Raw genomic sequence first — 6179 nt, forward strand, 5'->3', positions numbered from 1 at the left:
TTCAATTTTCCAGAAAAGTTCTGGCAATCACCAACCCCCCATTTGCCTCTTTGAACATGGCAAGTCTTCAGATTAGGTTAAGACCTAGGATTTATGATGTAAATCACAGTAAATAGATGGCTGATTCTTTATTCCCTTAAATGGCGGCGTGGGGTTCCAATTTTGATGGTGTGGTTTGAAGTTAGTAAGTGGAGGGCTTGACGTGATTTAACGGTTAGGGGAATTCTAGTTTAAGGGATTCGGAGGAGCCTAACATTGGATGGAGATGAGGGATGAGAGAGAGAGATTAGGAAGGTAATCTCTTTTAGTTTGTATTTAAAAGTGAGAGGGATTTGGGAGTTAATCTCTTTTAGTTTGTATTTAGGAGGGACATACCCTTGGGGCTTGGTTTCTTGGTGAAGAATTTTTCTATGAATCTTCTCTCATCTTCAAAAAAAGAAAAAGGAAGAAAGAGTTCTTCTCTTTATTGTGAGTACAGCTGTAATTCTCCTTTGTTTGCTAAGTTGTGCGCGTTCCAGGACCGAAAGAGGGTGGATTTAGCTTCTCGCTCCGTTTACACATCATTTTGGTGTTAGAGCATGGTTCAAAAATAGTTGATGAGTATAATGGATAGTCATGGAGGTCATGGCCTTAGGAATGCCAAGCTATATCGAGGACTTAGCAACTTGACGGAGATGGTTGAAAAGTTGTTGAATAAACAAATATTGCAATAATATTTATCGAACAAGATGAGATTTACAATGTTAGATCCATATTTTATCAGTTCTCGTAAAGATCGGCATAAATCAGAGTGCGAGTCTAAATGGGAATGGCTTGATATTATGTCTGATCGCACCTGTGGATTTGGTGCACCACGACCTCGACAGGAATATAAATACAGAGGAGTCGGGTAATCGACTAACCCAAAGCTGATGTTATCAGCATAGGGGTGTATTAGAGAGCATAATGTGCATGCTACCACAAGATCCACCCCCGGAGTAGAATTGTCCCAGACTAGGCAGTTGATACCCTTCAACTTGGGGAATTGTTTCTCCTACAACCAAATTGGGACATGAGCAATGCACAGTTACAAAAACAAGGATATGTGATTCCAGAAAAAAATTATGAATTTGTCCCAAGAAAAGCAATTGGAATATTAGGCATGGATTTGTGCTTCATGCCACGAGGTAAATCGGCTTCAATGTCTGCTACAAAAGCCCATTTCAAATCAACCCCCAACTAGTCCAAGGACCACTAAATTTGGGTCCAACCTGTAGGTGATCCTTTTATTGTTCATGATTCGAATATACCATATTCCTCTTGGTTGTTTGGCTCTCTTGGAAACAAACTATCATTTTCAATGGACAGTCATTTTTTTGGTTTGAAAAATGCACCCACATATTTTTAAAAAGTTTTAAGTAACATTTTTTAACCAATCTTAACACAGGCACTGATATACAAAGATGATATACTCCTATTCTACCCTGATTTTGATAGTCATATACTTTTATTAGAAAATTTCCAGTCTCTCTACTGTAAATATGGAATTATGCTCTCTGAAAATAAATGCGTCTTTGCCACAACAGAAATTGATTTTCTTGGTATGCATTTCCATAAATATGCCATTAAACTTCCCAAGCTTGAAAGAGGAATCATCAAGTAATGAGTTGACCTTTAATCATGGACTCCCAAGTTCTATACCTAACAATTTTATTTGATGATGGTAATTGGTACTTTTCAATCCTCATTAGTGATTATCAATTTCGTGTGATGTACCTTTATGTATTTGGATCCTCTTGTAACTTCACTGGTTTATAGTTAATAAAAGTAATGTGTTAATGTCATTAAAAAAAAAAAAACAATTGGTGGAACATGAATAATAAGAAAAATAACTGAAAAGAGAATTTTGCTTCTAAATGCAAAATGGGAATGGCCTGATGGTAATAATAGCAATGATTTATTAACTCTTCTTCTTCTTCACAAAGTTAAGACTATCATGAGGCTAAAAAATCCTTCAGATTTGTAGTGTTTGTGGTATTTGAGCTTCACTCTTATAGGACTCACCTTTTCCATCCTGTTTTTTTCGATTTTCGACCAAATTTGCATCCATTTTTAAGCTTTCAATCAATTTAATAGATCCAACCGTAAATTTCTGTAGATCCAAGACGAAAAAAAATGAGATTTTCTTGCTCTTAGGGTTCTTGAAATTTTCATTGTTTTTATAAGCATTATTTTTTATTAAGTTCTACAGTTTTCATAAGAGGTTTCATTTGATTTCATGTTGGAAGCATCAAAGGTATTTATTATTTTTCTTTCTTTTATAATTATATCTAATTTTCACTTGCTGGTTTTAATTACATTCCTTTTTAAAATAAATCATATATTTTGATATTACAATGTGAAATTTTGTTTGGGATTTTTATTTATAGGGTCTTTCGGTGGATGCTTTTGTGAACTATACTTATTTTTTTTTATCAAATTTTATTTTAATATACTGGAAAGTAGGATATTTCATAACGATTTTGTGAGGAAGAAAATTTGTTTCTTCATACTATGAAGAAAAATGAATTTTTTGCAAAACGAAATAAAAAAGAAAATGTATAATATGAAGAACAAAAATAAAATTGTAAAACTAAAAAAAATAGTTTCTATATAGAAATTATGATGAAATACAATGTGTAAAAATGAAAGATATTTGTCATAATTTTGATATAAAGTATGAAGAAACGACAAAATCACTGAGAAATAAAAAAAATTTCTCAACTTTATTTTCTATAAAAACTAGCCTATGGATTTCGGGTTAGAAAAGCAGCTCACCAGTTCACAAACCATTCGAGTGCGTATAGCATCCAAGTTCTCAAGAATCTGAACCCCAGGCTCCTTGTCTCGACAATATGGTGGTGAGGATCAGGATTCGACTAACTATGAAGCCGTTCATAGTTCGTTTTGGTATTAGGTTATATCTTGACAATTGTATGCTCTAGTGTGGACCATGTATTCATATTGACGACAGTTGTACAAACCATTTTGACATAATATAATGTTCAACAGTACACTCAAATTGGAAACAAACTCTCAGCATTCACATAGTTTTGGTAAATCAATGCAATACCTACATTTTCTATAAAAACCCAAAAGGCAAGAATTTTAATGATTTTTCAGTAGTGTTTGAAATTTGTAAAGACCGGGTCAGCCCTAACCGACCAATCTATTGATCCAAATCGCTAATTCGCCGATGCATGCCGGTTTCTTAGATAAGCGGTTGACCCAGCCTCAATGGAGATATAATAGTAATTAGTTTGTGTGGGAGATTGTGCTCTTTTAAGTACTACAATTAATATTAAGTTCACTGTTCCAATTCTGATTAATTTCTCCTTCTACTCCCTCAAGAGTATTTTATCTATTTACTCTTTTGGGTAAAATCCCACTTCTGATTAATTTTAGGACACCAAAATTTGGGGATATACTCTCTTTAACACATAGATTAACCTCAACAATAAGAATTCCCTAATCATATCCTCTAAGCACTTGGAAAAAATAATGTCTCGATTCAATAGAAACCATTTTAGAGGTTGAGACCTAAGCATTAAAAAATTCAAAATTCAAAATTTGTTTTTTAGAGAAGAATCATGTAAGTCTTTTGACCAAACGAGTAAAAGAAAACTATGCTCCTGAGAGAGCATAATATCCGTGTTCTTCGGGAATAATAGAAACATTCTCAGCTGATTTTTCAAATCATAGACACGTTCATGGCCTACATTCGATTCCTAGACTAGAGACCCAATAGTAAGGATGCAGCCTCTCTATCCTTCACTGCCACCTGCAAGCCCTGTAATATCTGTAAGATTTAATATAGTTGAACTGCATTTGAAAATCACAAGGAAATTTTCAGATGCAATCCATATTGCTCAATGTAATTCAACAGTGGCCATTAAATAACTTATATAGGTTCTGATGCACCAAACACTTTTCTTCTCACAGTAATCCTTTTTCTTTTTATTTTTCTTTTTCCTTTCATCCTCTAAATAAATCTGCTGCAGTGACAATTTTTCTTTTCTCTTTCATCCTTTCAATAAATGTGCTGCATGCTAATAGTTACAAAAAGCATGCACGTTCAAACAGAGTTGTTCCAACAAGAGCACACTAAACACTTACTCCCTCTAGCAAAAACCCTATTTATTTCTGTTTTCGCTTTGAAATTCAGTATTTTCAAAAAAGAAATCATTTTGCGTTACTGAAAACGTAGATATGACCATCCAATTGACAACATTCGATATTACGATATTTTTCACGTACTTGTGAAGTTGGCATAGTTTGTGTTTTTATTTAATTTTAACTCTTTTTTCTATTTGAGATTGGCAACTTGTTTGAGGAGATTACTCGAGTTTGTGTCTAATATATAATCATTAACTCAATGGAAAAACTTGTGTGCGCGTACATGTATATACATGTGCATGCATATGAGCAGGTCTATGCAATGGTTCTGATGAAATAAAATAGACCAACCTTCAAAAAGACAATCGAATTTATATATATATATGTATATATATATGTATATATATAGGGAAGCTCATGTCAGCCCACAGGATGACAACTACAGTGTCAACCAATGGCCTAGATTGAATATGGGCCCAATCCAATGGTTAAGACCTCATTTGTATTTGAATTTTTATTTTTTTTATACAAATCTAAATCACATTAAATTTGAACATCTATTATTAAAAAATAGTAAAATCTAATAAAAATATTAAAAAAATATTTCAAAAAATATAAATTGATCAAAATAATCCCAAAACATTTTGAGGGTATTTTGGTTAATTTGTATTTTATAAATTATTATTTTTATATTTTTATTAGGTACAGCTTGATGAGTAGAATGTACGCATAAATTTTCAAGTGATTTGAATTTGTAGAAAAAATAAAAATTCAAATACAAAATAAAATTGTGACTGTCAGATCGGCCCATATTCAATCTGAACCAATGACTGACACTGTAGCAATCAGCATTCATTTATATACATATATATATAGGGAAAAGTTTATATAAGGTTGCCACCTTAAAATGTAGAATCACGGATGCACCTCAAAATTGGAAAAGTTGTTTTAATGTTTAAAAAGCCCTCTAATCAATCATCTCAACATCGAAATCTATGAATATGAAAACAAAAAAAGTTTTTGAATATAATGCATCTTACAACACATTATCTAGACAGTCCATTTTCAAGATTTTCTTATATTTATAGATCTACTTGATTTTTACTATTTTTGGAATTTAAATTTTTCTAATTAGGTATGAAATAGATTTTAAGATAATACTATGAATTTTTTATAACACAATTAAATGTTATGATAAAATTTTAACGTGCGCCTTAATCGGATTGTTTAAGGTTGCAACCTTTTTTATATATATATATATATATATAAAGTGTGTTTCCATAAGGTTGCAACCAACCTTAAACAATCCAATTAAGGTGCACTTTTAAATTTTATCATAACATATAATTTTGATGTAAATATTCTTAGGATGATCTCAAAATCTATTTTCATATCCAAGTATAAAATTTTAAACTACATAAATGGTTAAAATCAAGTAAATCTATATACATTTGAAAAAATGGATTATATATCCTCTAAAAATTAGGATATCCTCTCAAACAACCTTTTAATGGACATCTATTTTCTAGACCGTCTATTTATAAGCCATAAGCCATATTAAGGATTATGATCAATTAGAGGGTTTTTCAACATTAAAACAACCTTTTCCAATGGATTTTTGAAGTGTACCCGGAGTTCTACATTTTAAGGTTGCAACCAATGGTTTAAAAAGCGGATCGGTGACCCGGATCGGGCACCTCAAAAACCGATCCGGATCGGCGATCAGGATCGGGAATCGGCTGAATCAGTTGGATTAAAGTTTCAAAAAATTCCGAAAAAAGTATTAACATTCATTATAAATGTTGCTTTTTAGGAATCCAATAAAAAATGAGGGTATTACATTATTAACTTTCATTGTTTTTATAAATTTATGAATATTGAGATGTTCTTTCCCTGTATGAACTTATATTGACCATTAAATTTACATCACACAAAATAAATCATAGAATTATCATGGATTAAGTATATAATCATATATGGATTACAATAAAGAGTTGACTAAATCGATGAAAAATTGGCCACTAAAATCTCGAATTGACAGAAAA

Source organism: Amborella trichopoda, chromosome 3, assembly GCF_054954075.1.
Source record: "Amborella trichopoda isolate Santa Cruz 75 chromosome 3, AtrichopodaSantaCruz75HAP2 v2.0, whole genome shotgun sequence".
In the NCBI taxonomy this organism is placed as follows: Eukaryota; Viridiplantae; Streptophyta; class Magnoliopsida; order Amborellales; family Amborellaceae; genus Amborella; species Amborella trichopoda.